The following is a 17,238-nucleotide window of genomic DNA, read 5'->3' as shown; positions in this document are numbered from 1 at the left end:
TTTTTTTTCTAAAACTATGTCACGTCGGTTTTGCACACTCTCGGGTAGCGACCAGATTAAACTGATGGTTTGTCTCTTTTCTACTCCCATCTAACAGAGTAAAAATAAAGGATGAATTGATTTTAGAGCTTTTGGCCTGTTTTAACTGCGATATAGGCTCATTTTTTTTTCTTACACTGAGCGGTTTATTGCTTTTAATTTCGATTACTCCTGAATAACGAGAACACCAAGTTTATGAATGAAATCGTTTTTATGAGTTGCTTCGTGTTCTCACCTAGACCAACGGGATCTAGGTGCGGGTTTGGGCTCCCTTCGTGTCCCCACTCCCTTCGAGGTCCACCGATCCAGCACCTTTCTCGCAACCCCCCTCCTCCACCCTACCATGTCAGTTGGTTTTCGGAATGCACATGCAAAAAAAAAAAAAAAAGCATTACACGTGTGCCGGATGATCTATTTTTATGGAAAGAAAGCACAGGAAAGTTTAATCGATGCGAGGAAGCTTTCTTTATTATTCGTCCCTCGTGACGAACGTGACGCGAAGCTTTAGTGTAGCGGTTATTTATGTGTTTTACAACTAATGGCGATGGTACAATTTTGTTTACTTTCATCCCACGCAGCGTATAATCTCATGCAATGATCCACCACAAAGGTCACGATTTTATTCTCATGCGATATTTGTGTTTATGCACTGCACTACTCACAAAATACAAAGACCAAATTAAATGGACGCGCTGCGTGAGACGTTTAGGCAGCCATGTCAGGAGTACGAAGGCGATGTACGACGCTTCTCGAGGAGAGAAGAGTGATGAAAGTTGCACGCAGAAATAAATACCGCACATATCTATATACATTTAAAGATTTTGTGCCTTTTCTGTCACACTGGCATATACCGAATGCCTTAAAAATCAATTAAATAAAAAATCTGTCGAATATAATACCCCCTTCGTTAAGAACGTCAGTGTGCTTTAGACATACTTATGAGCCGACATAATGTGTTCATATTTTATGTAGCAATTTCTTTTTTTTTATTGTGCAGAACAAGGGTGCACTTACTGGCACCGCTTTAGCACTCAGCGTACAGGGGTTTTATAAGCCCGAGTGCTGGCAGTTTCATTCTTCACACATATGAGTTTCGCATATGTATTCAGAAATATTTCCGCCGACATACCAACTGATCCAGCAGCTGGCCGGCCAAACCCGGGAAGGTATACAAAGAAAGTTTTGCTTTATGCATAACATACAACGTCGCACTAGTGATTCTCAGCGATTCTTGACATTTGCAAGAATTCTTTTAAGGCGCTAACGGCACGCATTTGCAGTTCAGTTGTTGTTCATCGTGCCAATATTTATTTTTTGAAGTGAGAGCGGTATTCTGTCAAGAGCGCGTAATTTATCGCTTGTTTTATATATATATATATATATATATATATATATATATATATATATATATATTGCGGAGCATGAATAGTGCTTTGCAGCGAAAGTCGTTCAATGTTCTCTTCTGATTCCGAGCAAGAGCAGGCTACATTTCCGGCTCGATATTTACTATGTAGAAAACAGTGTGTGTAGGTACGTAATGCCAAGAGTCAGCCTGTGTACTGCTTCGATGGAACGGCTGAGATAGTGGAACATTAAATTCTATTTTCAGATGAATGCGAAATGCAATGGATTTTAATTTGATGACAGTTTTGAAATCGTATATTCCTCAATATTTCCGTCCTAATCGTTCTTTCCCGACTGGTTTTCAGACGTCTCGCACGGTTGCCCAGACAACCCGTTCGAATGCTTCGTGTTCTGCAAAAGCATGGGACACGACTTCTTCTTTTGCGTGGGACTTCGCCATCACCTGTGCTTGTGCAACACTGACACACCGGTAGAAGAATCTCTCTGAGAGACGCGAAACATTCCCTAAAAATAAAGACATTTGCACTGTTTCACTTTTTTGTGTTTAACGGAAACTTTTTTCTAACCTAAGCATGCTTCCTCTCTTTTCACCAATATAGCAATGAACACTAGTAGTTAGAGCAAAAACTGGGGTTATACGTTTCTAATTGTATAGTAGATGCAGCACGTAGAAAAGGTACATGTACTGTATATAGAGGCGTTTCAGGATATTTTGTCGCCCCAGGCAAAGTCAGATTAATTCGCCCCTCTCCACTCTGGTACTGAAGTTATGCTAGCATATTGAAAAACACAAATGTCACTTTTGAAACATTACTAGATTTTGTCAGAAAAACAGTAGCACGGAGGCTTCTGGGTATCATTTTGTTATTCCGTGACCAATTAACCATATAAAGGACGGTGTGGCTAAAAAAAAAGTCGCAGTTTCGCACGTAAGGCGAAGCATCGATTGCGATAGCAAATTGGTGGACAGCAATACGAAGTAAGAATTGTAGTTTTATCGGCCGTATAAGTTTGTAAACACAGGCATACTAACTAAATTAACAAGCATGGTGTCACGCCCGCACAAGCAAACATAAACACATCTCACTCGATGACCGCGGAAACTCGCTATCAAAATGCTGGAGTGAGGATGCGCGACAGCAGCAGCGAGCGAATTGACCGTCGTGCTGCGCCTAGCATCAACGCGAACTAAGCCGCGGAAACGCAGCGCAGGGCGGCCGCGCGGGCCGCACGGAGTAGAACGACCGCCCCCCACCCTCCCTACCCTCCCCCCGGAACCTAGCGCACGACGGAAGACAGCGCGCTTCCTCCCCGCTTCCCTCCCATGTGTGCGCAAGATTGAGCCGCTATCGCCGGCTCACCCTCGCACGCTTTCACTCGCACATACAGCATACGGCGCGCCGCGACGATTTTATCGCCCTTGGACTTTATACCGAACCTCACGGCGACGGCAGAAATGCCGCGGGAGTATCTATAATCGCAATAAAATCAAAAGGGAATCCAGTTTGCGTATAACAGAAATCCTTTATAGGTTTGGAACAACGAAACAATATATTATAGACGTCTTTGACAAAAGTAATGATATAGAAAAACATGCGGGACGGGCGAAAGTTGGTATAAAACACTATTAACGGGAAACATCGTCATGAAAGGTCAAACGCTGCTTAATACCAAATTGAAAATAATATAACAACACGTCATGAGTTCAAACAAATGAGTGAACACGTTACAAGCATCGGCAATAATAATCAAGTGCCATGCAGGGAAAAGTTAGACGCGCATACATGTATAGACCTTTGTTCCGCGCCTTCGTGGTCGGTTTAGTATGGCGTCGCGTCTTCTACGTGGGAAATGGTTCTGTGAGACGTACTGAAGTGAGTTAAGTCAGCATGGCCGGAGTTTCTGTGGCGTTGAGGCGGACGGAGCACCCAGCGCGATGTGTGCGTGCCTGTTTGAGCCTATACCATCAGCCTCGGACATCAGTTGCGTATTGCTGAAAATTCGTTTCAGTAATGTGACCTCACTGCAGCATTCGCACCGTAGTTCTAAGTTCTGGTTTAGCAGCAATGAGTAGCTACGAAACATAGAACGGTACCGACGCTGTTAGGATCGTCATATATTTCGTACCAGAACGATACCGATGCTTTTAAGATCGTCATATATATGAAGATACTAAAAGCGTGGGTACCGTTCTGGAACGGAAAAAGTTGTGCTGTTTACTGTTACAAGCGTCCAAATTCTTATATGTAGATGCACTGCACGACTACGTCATTTGTTGGACCAGCTGGCTTCCATACACGAATGAAGTAGTCTTGGTTAGTAATAAAAACATAGCGTATATTGTGAATCACACTTGTCGAGGGGTGAGAGACCAGCTGCGGGCTGCGCGAGAGTTCGAACTAGTGGTAGATTCTGGGTTATACATCTGTTTGTTCTATATAGCGCATGGTCCAAAGCATACGGAATGACCGTGCGAGATCTTATTGCGGCGTTAGCCCATGTTTATTTATTTATTTTTATTTGTTTGCGAAAGAAGAGGATGAAAACCGATTTTTTTTTCGGTCTTGTTGGTCCCATCCTTGATGACGCACTCACCCGTATCACGGAAATTGTGTCCTCACAAATAGCCGTCGGATTCTGTTTATGCGATCTCCTTTGGGTATTACTGCTTTACATCACAAAAAGACAGTGCCGATGCGCAAATGTTATATTGTTACGGGGAGTATTTACTTAACAGTAAATGGCTAGCACTTGTCTAGTCAAGACTGCACAGAGCGCACATGTTTCAGCAGGTTTTCAGTTCCACAAGCGGGCCTCTGACTCAGCCCCACTACAACGTCTTTGTCTTTGCCAGTGTTCGTGGCATTATGCCCGGCCGGTGAAGCACCGTCCCGGTGCTTGTTGTGGTCAAAATCGGTTATCACAGTTGTAACGCTTGAGGCGGGAAACATGTATGATGTCACTTCGTGGTGTGGCAGTCGATGAGGTAGATGCCATGGGAGATGTCTCATAGGTGACGGGAGTCAGCTGGCGCTGCACGTGGTAGGGCCCGACGTACTGCGACATTAACATTTCACAGAGGCCGACACGACGAGATGGGAGCCAGAGAAGGACGAGAGAGCCCGGTGGAAAATCAGTATCCCGGTGTCGACGATCGTAAATGGGCTTTTGTGCAGTCTGCGATCACGAGAGCCGAGCGCGGGTTACTGTGCGCGCGACGAGCGCACGTGTGATGGAATCTTGCGCATAGGAAGTCGTGGACGTGGAGGCCGGATCAGATGGGAGCAAGGTGTCAAAGGGTAGTAAGTAGTAAAGTTCAAAAGAAAACCAACGATGTCATACGCGTGGCCGGGCAGCAGCAGCAAGTCCATAAACCGTGAAGTCGGCCCGCAAAGCTTTCCTGAAGAATGCCGGCGAGCCGATCTTGTTGAGGTGGATGCAATTGCTGGGCTGGGTTTCCCGGGAGTCTAGATCTGACGACTTCTCTCAAGCAGGTTGAGCTAATTTGAGGTGAACTACCGTGAGCTTCGTTGCAGGCGTTGGTTTGTCGTCTCGTACGTCAACTAATTCCTCGGAGTTCCGACGTGGCTAGGCGGCCCAGGCGATACTGGACGGCACTAGCCTCTCCACTGCTTCTCAGCCGATTACAGGCTCAGCTTGTAGACTGATTAGCAGGGCATAAAATTTGCGCTTAAATAGCCTCTCCTTTCCCTAGTTCCTTAGGTCGGGGAATGGCAGGTATGGGTGACAGTTAACCTAATTATCTCATGACTCCTCCCGAAAGTCTTGGCCCCGCCCCTTTTAATCAGGGGCGAGGGAACGGATGATTCACTCCCCCCCCCCCCCCCCCCCCCCCGCTGTCAGAGGTCGCTCCCCCACACTGCACCACACAGACACACACGTACACACTTGGTACCGTTGACAAGCACAGAAGAAACAGCGGCCGCCGGCCATACGGCGCTCATTAATCTGCGTGTCGCTGACTCGAAACTATGCCGCACCGTGAGACCATGACGTTTTTGGCGCCCGTTAATCGGCGTGTCGATGACTCGAAACTATGCCGCTCCGTGACAATACGCTATCACACGGTTGGCTCCGTTCTGTGTTAGGGCGAGGATAGCACCAATGCCATGGCCGCTTGCGTTGGGGCGAAGTTCTATTCTAACATCCGGGTCAAAATTAGCCAGCACAGGTGGTGAAGTGAGGGCAGAAATCAGCGACGCAAAGGAAGTCGCTTGGTCCGCGCCCCAAGAAAAGGTCGCATCCTTTTTGAGTAGGTCCATGAGGGTTCGAGCAATGTCCGCGAAGTTGAGAACAAAGCGGTGAACGTAGGAGCAGAGTCCAAGAAAGGTACGGGGTACGAGAGGTAAGGTACGAGAGGTACGGGGATCGATACCCCGCACCTCCACCAAAAAGCTGTCACGGGGAGTATTTACTTAATAGTAAACGGCTAGCACTTCTCTAGTCAAGACTGCACAGAACGCACAGATTTCAGCAGGTTTTCAACACGACAGGAGGGTGTCTGACTCAGCCCCACTACAACGTCTTTGTCTTTGCCAGTGCTCGTGACAATATGTATAATGCTGGTTTATCAACCGCAGCCATCGCCATCATAAAGGAGGCTAACATAGACATAGCAATAAAGAAAATTAAATTTTGGGGTTTTCCGTGCCAAAACCACGATATTATTATGAGACACACCGTAGCGGGAAACTCCGGTTTAATATCGACCACCTGGGGTTCTTTAACATGCACCCAATGCAGGTACACGGGCGGTTTTGCATTTCGCAATGCGGCAGCTGTGGCCGATTTGATCCCGCACTTTCGGGCTTAGCAGCGTAAGGCCAAAGCCAAGGTGGGTCATAGACATGGAATAGCGATGTTTAGTCTAGTAGATTTGAAATACGTTAGAAGGATCCCGGTGACCGACGCAAATGTTTTATGACGATTGACGCTTAGACATTTCGAGGTTGCGTTGGTTTGGCCGTAGACGACCCCTGTTATGTTTTAGTCCCCACGCCAAGCGATCAGACAGAGAAAAGATTTACGAATTCACGCTGGCGATTCACAGACGCCGGTTCTTTTTGTCGCGTGAAAACCGAAATAACTAAAATAGTTCACAAGACATACACACACACCGCAGCTGGTGATGCCTGTCGCACGTTTGCGTAGCCAAAAGAAATTTCCGAATGCTGCAGTTACCGCTGTACAGAAGGGCTACACAGGGATCCTTAAATGACCGTGTATGAACTGACATCAAGCAAATTTCACGGAGAATGAGCCATAACATTTCCAAATCGTTCCTCAGCACGCGACGGCAACACATTCATGCAGCGCCACGCCGGCTCGCACAAGGCAGACAGGGGGAAATGGTCGCCGTGCGCCTTTTACTGCTCATATGATGAAGAGGCGTATATGAAGGCGCTGCAAACGCTTCAATTCGAGGAGAAGCTATTAGTTGTTCAAAGAAACTTAACTTTGCCGGCTTTCGCAGAAATAAAGTATTTCAGGGTATTGGAAAGCTCTGTTTCAGTCGCTGTTGTTCTATTGATATCATTTCAAGGCCCACTGATCTATCTTGGGACTTTGTGAAACGGAGCTAGCTTTTTATAATTTTTAGCTTTGAGCAACTCCTTTCTCTAGACGCGACTGTGATTCGCAGTGCGATGACGACATTGAGAGCAATGTCGATCGTATTTTATCACCTTAGGGACATTCCTTGATTAGTGATCCGGGAGAGTGCTATGAGCTCGTTTCAAAGTTCTAATCCAAGGATGTGACTTAGCCCGTTCTCATCAGTTATAGAAGACCCGCCAGGTTCTGCGACGACGAGAGCGCTTCTCGAGGGGCTCCATCCCGCTTCTTGAAGTCCTATGAGGACTGGAAGTACTTGCTGTGCTCTTCTTTATGTTCAAACCCAGCAGTCACAGAGTTCATTGCCACGTCTCAAATGGAGGTGAAGAAGCCCACGCGGAATTTCGTCTCCAAGTCAATGAGAGGCTCATCGTTTCCTTCATATGAAAACTGCCTCGACCTTTTCTAAAGACGAGCAGAGGATGCGCTCAGAGAAACAGGTTCGACTTCCAGCTTCGATACCAGCTCCCTTGCTTCTCCCAGTGCCTCCTGGAACCCTTGATCAGATCGGTGTCTCATTAGAAAACAGCCCACGCTTTTCAGAGCATCAAGAGCATCCGGCAGTTGCAAATTTGGCCTCTGAAGCCAAAACTAAATCTGTTTTTTTTTTTTTTACTGTATTAAACCAAATCACCATTCCGCACAAAAATTTAAACTTCACGGCTGCCTGATGCTTTGTCATGGCTTCAAAAGTTTGATTGTCTAAAATGTCTAGGATATAGTATATTTCATCAATCTGATTCCGGAAAGGACGGACTGCCTCCACTCTGCTGGACCACCTTGCCTCTGAGAGAAGTTTCACCGCGAGGTTGCTCGCGTGGCTCTTTAGCATACACCAATGACGAACTGACGATGAGAAGAATACGTTTATTTCCTGAAAAAAAAAAAAAAACACAGAGCGTCATGACAGCACACAGCCGCGTCGTTCACGAGCTGGTTCGAAGCATGAGCGCTGCAAGGCACAAAGCAGGCTCATTTGTTCAGTTGCAGAATTCTCTTTTGAACTCCGGATTGTTTGCCTTTCATGTTGGAAACATGCCTCTCCGTGCATTACTACAGCAAGTGGAATTTCTCGCATTTCCAGCACTGGCAGAAGTTATTCTGTTAGGCCAGCTCCAGTGGAATCATGCACAAGTAGGAACTCAATGAGCCTCTCCCCTATTTTTACTTCACCGCTGCTTGCATTGTTGCGACTAATTGCAACAAACCCTATTACTATGGCCACCTGCTCCATATGGCTAGAATGAGGAGTGCAGTATACTATTATAAAATAATATCTGACTTCTCTCCGCAACTGCAAGACCCGTTTTGTAACTTCCGTTGAAATCAGATTAATCAACTCATTCTGAGTAACGTTTTCCTAGTAGTGGGCGCATATTTGTGAATTCTGAACCTGACATATATGCTCCATAAAGAATGGGTCAAAATCTGCCAACATTTCTACTTGTTTCAAGAAGTTTCCATTGTCCTTTTCAGACAACTCATTGCTGGATCCCCTGAAAGCTAGATTCTGTTGACCAAGGAACTTAACGACGGCTTACAAACTTTTGCAAAACAGCCTGCCAATGTCTGCGGACAACAGTTTTTGGTGTGCAGTATCAATCGTCGCTTGTTGTTCCACACGCGCAGAGAGCTCGATCCACTGTCACAGGGCCTCAAGATCCTGTTTGGAGTTTTCATGTTCGGATAGGTGGATGGATGGGCTCTTCCAGTCGTTGAATCCGGGTGATCTAGTAGGACGTTGTCCCTGCTGTTTGGAGCGCATGGGCGTGAATTGTCGGTTCCTTTTGCCAACATGGTGGACATGAAGTTCTTAGGGGGCGCGGAACTACTTTTTGGAGAATTATTTGTTGCAAAAAGTATGTAGCACATTCAGATCACTCGGCTACGTCATCCATGTTAACTATTTCAAAACAGGATGGTGCCCCATTGCCTCGACGTCAACGAATCATGAGTTCTTCTTTTGGGTAGTAAGTCGCTGTAAACCGACTTGTACTACTTCCAGCCGCATCACGGTCAACAACCGGCATGTCTTCACTCTTTAAACGTTTTACAAAGGACCCAGCCAATCGCTATGATCCGTCTTGTTTATAACGCTTAAATTTTATAAATGCTGCTCCAGAAAGCTTTCTTCGCTTTGACATGGCCAGCTATAAGAGAAGCCAAAAAGCTTATCATAAATAGGCTTTACAAAATCCACCACTACTAAAATATTCATAAATAAAACCCCAATTTCGCCCTAAATGTGAATCATTAATAGCGACAGCAAAGTATTAGACAGGAACAGAGACTATGGTCCGCAAATGTATCGGCAGTTGCAGTGAACATTAGCTTACTTTCTAAATTACAAAGTACGGTATCACGAACGCACAGGTAAATATTTTCAGATCTCCCTTGATGACTGCGAGCACTTGCTATCCGAATGCTGACGTGATGAAAGAAAGTCGCAGTTTCGCCCGAAAGGCGGAGCATCGATTGCGATAGCAAATTAGTGGACAGCTATAAGACGTAAGGATAGTAGTTTTATCGGCTGTATGAACTTGTGAACATAGGCATACTAACTAAATTGACAAGCCTGGTGTCCCGCGCGGAAAAAGCAACATGAACATATCTCACTCGATGACCGCGGAAACTCGCTGTCAAAACGCTGGTGTGAGGAAACGCGGCGGCAGCAGCGAGCGAATTGACCTTCGTGCAGCCGCTCGCACCAACGCGAACTAAGCCGCGAAAACACAGCGCAGGGTGGACTCTGCCCCATCGCAGATGGCTTTCAAGATACAGCGGCCGCCCGCGTCGGCCTGAGTAGAACGCGCCCCCCGCTCCTCCCTACCCTCCCCCCGTAGCCTTGCGCGCAACGGTAGACGGCGCGCTTCCTCGCCGCTTACTTCCCTTGCGTGCGCGAGATTGAGCCGTGATTGCCGGCTCATGCTCGCATGCTTTCACTCACACATACAGCATACGGCACGCGGCGAAGATTGTATTGCCCTTTGACTTTATACGGAGCCTCACGGCGACGGCAACGGCGGCGGCAGAAATGCGGCTGAAGTGTCCATGTAATTGCTATCACAATCAAACAGCGGCAACGGGAAGCTGCCGCTCACTTGAACGCGTCTCCTAAACTTGAAATTACACGACCTCTGACACTAGGACAGCGAGAAGACAGTTCTACGTTACTACCCGTCATCTCGGCTCTCTGCGCCCGCCACAAGATACGGTGCGCCGGCTGCGCATGCCTTCAGCCGCGCGGACAACCACGCGCAGAAACGGCCGTGCCAAAGAAGACGCGTGCTCTTGTTTCACCAAAGCCGCTTCCCACTCTGCGTCCTTCGCACTTTCCGTACAAGACGCTTCTCGCAATGCTACAAAGAACGCTATGTGTGTCCCTTTTAACGAAGGTCTCGTTTGGATGCATTTCGACACGTGGTGAGGGCGCCGCACCAATCGTGAGAGAAAGACAACGTTGGTCGTACGTACCAGCAAAACTCCTCCAGCGCGGCATAGGGCGCTTACAATTATTAGCACAAGGAAGCCATGCGATGCACTAGTTAGCTACGCAAATCGCATTGATGTACATTCGAAATCTCTAAAATGAGTACAAGTGCACAGTAAGTCTCTCTCACAAAACAAATTAAGTAACACCGTATTTAAATGCGGTAAAGCTACCAATTTAAAGATAATAACAAATTAACAGGACCATCGTCCACCAAGAGGAACAAGAAACACATCGAACACGAAATACAACAGGCACGGTGATGTACGGTAATGAACATTACAGTCAGTCGTGTTGTCGCGATGCGTTCCATCCTCAGCATAGGCACGTCCCATGTCAAACGAACTACCCCAATATAAACCTTTTCTAATCTATAAAATAAAATGTATAACGAGCTCACGTTCCAGCGCGAGAATGAGCCGCGAGATAGCTGATTGAAAGGTGCTTCCCCTTAATAAGCTTCCAGCGATGTAAGGAATGGTGGTGATGATTCGAGCAACACGTGTAAGGCAGTATCAACCACGCATCAACGTGCGCCTCACAGAGGTCGCACGTTGCCACTGTGATTTCGCGTGATCCACGAGCCCCTAATATTTGTACGGTTCAACAGATTTCACGGTAGGAGGGCGTAACGCTTGCGCAGGCGTTAACAAGCGTTGGGTTTTAGTCTGCTCGATAACGCGCCGACTTCGAAAGACGGTGACTAAACGAATTAGACGTCTGGATCGCCCTTACCATATATATGACTGATGTGTCAGTGGTTCAGAGTGTTGTACTATAAATACTTTATTCCTTCTGTTCCTTTCCACTTTTTGTTCGGGGCATCGGTTACAAAGCCCGTTAGTTTTAAAGGGCCTCGCAACATCTACTCGTACCTACCTATCCAGCTCGTGAAAGGTACTGATGAAGCGCGGGGACAGGTGGTGAACAGTGTTGTGCCCCTCCCGAGGAGCCACCCTAGGCGGCCGCCTGTTTCGCCTGCAGGAAGAAACGGCCCTGGCTACAGTGTACTGGAAAGGGGTAGCAGGTTCAGGGGCGACAATGGAGCCCCTGATGATGAACGCCAACAAGGCCAGCTGGGAAGAAGACGACGACGACGAACGCGGGAGCAATGGAACGAACGCGCTCGTGCGGTTGCGCCGAGGGGCGCCAACCTGCCAGCTGTGGAAGAAGACGACGACGCTCGATCCGTTGTTAATGATGATAATTTCTGCGAACAGACGGGGACGTTCAGGCTAGATATAGACAAGCTTCGCTTGTAAAAGATCAAGGCGCACTTAGTTATCCCTACGTGGATGAATGTGAAAGCACTGTGACCACCAAATATCACTTGGCTCACTTGGACCATCGTGTCTCACTTTGGACACTTGACCATCGTGGCTCACTTGGACACTTGACCGTTTTGAACAAAAGCATTAACTGACATTGGAGTCGCTACTCCGCTTCGTCATTGTAATAGTCATTAGGTGAATCGAAAAAAAAAGAACGAAAAAATATACCCGCCCGAGCAGGGGCTCGAACCCTGGACCGTTAGGTTAAAAGCCTAACGCTCTACCGACTGAGCTACCCGGGCAGCTGGCGGTGTCATTCCTTGAAGAACGACTAATGCAAATGGCCTCACCACGATGAAATTTGCGCTCTGCTGTTCGTTCCGTCACACCGCGGGTGCCCGCACGCAGCTGTTCAGGGACGAAGCGGATGCATTCACACAGTGCTCACGATAGCTGTGCATGAATTGTTCTCGTATATACACAGCATCACCCCGTCCAGATCACATTTGGATCTGGCTTCCTCCTTTGCAGTTAGTGATGCTTTGTGTTATTTATTTTTTCAATAAAGACATTTCTATATTTTTGTCAAGGATTTATGATTACTTACTGTTGGAACAAGAACTAGACAGTGTGCAGGTAGGCCGCGTGGTCTTGCGTTCTCTAAGCATTAAAATAAGATCCCCTCCTCCACATCCCCTCCCCGAAATGGGAAAGAATCTTTCGTTACCTAAATAATAAAAAAAGGCTGCACTTTTATCGGCATCATAAGTAGCCCATCCCCGATTTGTCTTATTTTTATCTTCATACTAAACATAAAAAATCAATCCGTCTTTGTAGTATGCAGTTTTTACGTATTTGGCTGACTCACATGTTAATGCGGTATCTATGACCCGCCGTAGTTGCTTAGTGGCGACGGCGTTATGCTGATGAGCACAAGGTCGCGAGATCGAACCCCGGTCGCGGCGGCCACATTTCGATGGGGGCGAAATGCAGAAACGCCCGTGTACCGTGCATATGGGTGCACGTCAAAGATCCCCAGGTGGTCAAAGTCCCCCACTACGGCGTGCCTCATAATCATATTATGGTTTTGGACGTACAACGCCAGAATTTAATTTAACTTTTAATTCCGGTATCTATACGAATCTGTCGAACAAGGGCGAGCGAGAGTGTGTGTGTGTTCACGCGCGTGTACGTGCGTCTGTGCGTGCGTGTGTGTGTGAAAAAACATACGCATCCATTGTTTTCCCACAGGCTCGAAATGGCTAGCACAGGTGTAGTTTTCCTGAGTTCTTTTAAAGTTGTGTGCGCTCGTGTGTGTGTAAATGTGTGTATGCGTATGGGTTCGAGCGCATGCATGTGTCTGAGTTCATACACCCACATACCCAAATTCTAAAAGCTCTGAGCGACACAACGCTTGTGATAGATATTTAGAGCGTAATGTGAGACAACAGATTACGTCCTAGAGTCCTAAGCTTCCCAAGTCTTTAGTTTCTTGATAGAATGAAAGGGAGGGGGAGGGGGGGGGTTCGAACTCTGCTATCTCGAGTGCTGAGAAAGAGTGCAATGATACTCCTGTATAGATACAGCACAAAAATTGTGTGATGAACGCGAACAAAAAATGTATTGCGATATACTTACGTACCGTTTCCGCTTTCTGTTTTCCACTTTTTCTGCAGTTTGGCAGGCTTTCGTCGAGGTCATTCCTCAATTGAAAGTGTTATTGACCTCACAGCATTCTTTGAACAAGAGAATAACAGCAAGCGCAAATCAGTTGCGCTCTTTCTCGACGTGAAAGGCGCATATGACAACCGTTGTCATGAAGCCATCCTCAACTACCTGGAGGCTATTGAAATTGGCAGCCACATGTGCCGTTGGTTATGCGACTATATAACTCGTTGATCGCTTTTGTGAGAAGACGAGATGGTCCCAACGCTGAACATCACACGTACTGCGGCGTGCCTGAGGAAGGAGTATTAGGCCCCACTTGGTTGTATGTGACCATCATTGGTGTAGCTGGTGTTACTAAAGTCAGTCTCTGCCTTTCGATATGTGAATATGAGATTTACCTTTGGATTTCTGCGGCTACTCGCCTTCAGGAGCGTGTGCGATTACAGCGGGCGGCAAACTTGACATCAACTCACCTTCGAACATAAAGCTTCGCTGTGTCCACAGAGAAAGGGACGTTGATTGCTTTAACACGCAAACTTATGACGCCGTATACCCAGTCTTAATTAATGGACGCGCTGAATTAAGAAAAGACCCATCGATTTTTGGGTGTAATAATCGATTGAAATCTTGCGCGTATCTGAAGAAAAGACTGTCGTCGATTGCCCATGTGCGAGAAAACATGGGGCACATCTGTACGTTCCACGCTTCAACTATAAAGAGCTAAATTTCTGGGATTTCTGCGATGCAGCCTTCTTGTACTGTCCAATATATGCAGGTAGAATGTTCGCTCATTGGAGAGATTAAAGGGCCAAGAATTGCACACAAGTTTAGGACTTTCTCGTTGCGCTTCAATATTTGCAACAATCGTGCTCAGTAAAGATCATCCGTTGTGGATTGTTATTGTGGATTGTTTCAGGGCGCAGATTCGTCATATTTCCTGCGTCCCCGATCACCATTTTGCCCTCTTCCTCTCTTGCCCTCGGAGATCCCTCGTGCCTCATTTTCAGAAGTTATCGTCACCCATCAAGGTTTTTCTCCATCAGGATGCACACCAGCAGCAAGGCCTTCATTTCACTTGTGGTGTCTCCAACGGCCTCAGCTACGCCTAAATATTCCGGGTGTAACGAAGAAGGCGAATCACCCAAAAAGGACTATGAAAAGTTAAGGCTGCTTTTATTTCATGAGACATACGGGGACAAAACACATCTATAAGGATGTGTTGGTGTCATATATCAGCTTTACAGGTGTAGGTTTCATTCCGACTACGCTAATACAATCACATTAAAACTATCACATATGACAACATCAACGGCGGCAGAACTTGCTGCCCTGCGTGATGCTGTAAAATGCCTCTTGCAAGAGCAACCTCGTAAATGAGTAATAATTTGCGACTTCAGGGCAGCACTTCGGAGTCTTCATTTCTCCACATATCACCGGACTTAGGAGTAGTTGGTAGGTGAGATAACAGAGAAATGAAACTCGATTTCAGAGTCTGTCTGGACACACCGGCATTGCTGGTAATGACCTCGCTGACGAGGCCCTCCGGACCGCCCATGTATAGGAAGGAGCCTGAACAGTTCCGATCGATCCCCCTCTACAGAACCGACGCTGCAAGGAAACTTTATTTCCCGGCTAAAGCTACGACAGAGAAACCTCTCGAACTGTCATTTACATACACTTGAACCATCCCTAAAGCTACAAGTGTCATCAGAAGTTTTCCGCTTCGAGGCGACATTGTTGCCCCGCCTCTGGTTCTGGTGTCAATTACAAAGCCTACTCTTTCCACATCGGAATAATGGATACGGCCATGTGCGACTCTTCCGAAAGCAGATGAACTAACACTTGTGTATTTCTCCGCGATAATATGTCGAGCGTGAACCGCTTCGAACAGCTTTAAACTGGCTGGACTCTAAACCATTTTTGGAAACGATGACTCTTTGATTGTTGCCGCGCGCGTCGAAGGAAACGATATCATTATTGCAGTACCTCAAGTCGGCAGGTTTCTGCGACCATTTATAGACAATGCACATCTTCAAATGTGCGCAAAACTGTGCTCTATCTCTCCTAGTCCCCCCCCCCCCCCTATATTCCCTTTCTCCACTGCAGGGTAGCAGACCGGACGTGCGTCTTGTTAACCTCCCTGCATTTCTTCTGTTGTTTAGTTTTCTGTCTCTCTCTTTTACCTAACAGAAATAAGCTATGGTGGGAGGAAATCGCTGGTCTTCTAAGCAACTCTCCTGGGAGTACACCTCACTGCCACATTGAAGTAAAGAAAACTTACTGTCCTCCTGACTGCTGTTATACGTGCCTGACTGGCACGTATAATCTTAATTCGTTGCCAAAAGAAGTTTTGACATGGATCAATGGAGCTTTTTCATTTCTTAGTGCCAGACATTTTGGCAATTTCTTTCGTTCTTCTGACCGTTTTTTTTTGTGTGTGCATAGGAGCGCTTAGGGAATCGTACATGCCTCATGAACAGGAGTGTCGCATTCTCTCTCTATATATAGTAGTAAAAAATTGTGCTCTCAGTCTACTTTTTGAAACAAAAAGAACACAAATCCATATCGGATACACGCGCAGAAATTCTTTCCTATTTTGGTGCACTCACGCCATTAGTCAAATTCCGAGATTCGTACAGGTCATTGCACTGTTGCAGGAGCTCATACCTGTGCCAAATGTTACGATGGGGCTGGCGCAAAACATAAATAAACATGCTATACGAAACACGAGAAATGCCACAGTTCAATTTAACACATCCGTCGCGACACATGGCAAACATCCACTCTACCACTATTGGGGGCGAGCTCCACCACTGGAAAAACTGGCGCCGCCGTCGGCGTGACACGTCGTGGTATGAGCAATCACGTGGACATAGCTTTACTTTTCGGAACACAGCTTTTACTTTACCGAAGCGAGCTGAAAACAAACGAAAGCTTAAAGTTCCACATGCGCTGCGGTTCTGATTAAGTGGGGAGGTTTTGCCGGTTTTCCCGCTTCGGGTGTCAGCTTGACTACACTTGAAAGCACTATAACAGGTACTGGCTGCTTTTGAAGGCGTCCAACATGGTAGGTTACTGCTTGGTGCCGCAGTGCCGCACGTACACAACGGAGACCGATGTCAGCCTTCACAAGCACCCTCACATCAAGAAGCTGCGTGTAGCTTGAATTGCGAACCTAATACCGGCAAGCAGCCATCGGCTACAACTCGGGTGTGCAGCAAGCACTTCCACGAGGAACATTTCTGCGACGTTCGGTGAGAAGCAGAAAGCGCGCACTGAGCAGCTCGCCCGCGCGCGTTGCCCGGATAATGCCATGAAGCTTTGGTCTATGGGCCTCTTGCGCTGGCATTTGAGGTATAGTAGCGGCGCCTGGTGGCGGCGAGAAAAGTTAACTGGGTAGTACCAGCTTGGGTAGTATTGAGTCCTGGTTGTGGCGAAGCACGTTTCTAGCCCGAGTTTTACGTTGATTCGCACTTTTTTCTGCCCTGTTGCGAGTGCAAAAATGCTCGTCACTTCTCACAGACCACGCCGCGAGCTGGCCGCAGTCTAGTTTTACGAAAACCGACTCCCCGTGTGCCGTGGGACGTAATGCTGGAAGCAGAAGGAATCGGCGACGCCGATTCGGAGAGACCTAGCTCAGCCTTGAAAAAGCGTCACCGTCGTTACTGCTGCGTCGTGCGCTGCCAAGAGCAAGAAGGCCTCAATCCCAACATCAGATTCTACCGTTTTCCTCCAAGGCCTCACGCAGCGGAGTGTCGGGCGTGCTGGATA

General features: G+C 47.1%; 1 non-coding gene across 1 annotated transcript; it reads right to left on the bottom strand.

Annotated features, from left to right (window-relative positions):
• Positions 1–12,028: 12,028 nt before the first annotated feature.
• On the bottom strand, positions 12,029–12,101 carry Trnak-uuu (transfer RNA lysine (anticodon UUU)). Its single transcript has one exon. It is a non-coding gene; the product is annotated as a tRNA-Lys (tRNA).
• Between the last annotated feature and the right edge of the window lie 5,137 nt (positions 12,102–17,238).

The sequence above is a fragment of the Dermacentor silvarum genome, chromosome 1 (genome assembly GCF_013339745.2).
Source record: "Dermacentor silvarum isolate Dsil-2018 chromosome 1, BIME_Dsil_1.4, whole genome shotgun sequence".
In the NCBI taxonomy this organism is placed as follows: Eukaryota; Metazoa; Arthropoda; class Arachnida; order Ixodida; family Ixodidae; genus Dermacentor; species Dermacentor silvarum.
This window is presented reverse-complemented; position numbering and strand designations above follow the sequence as displayed.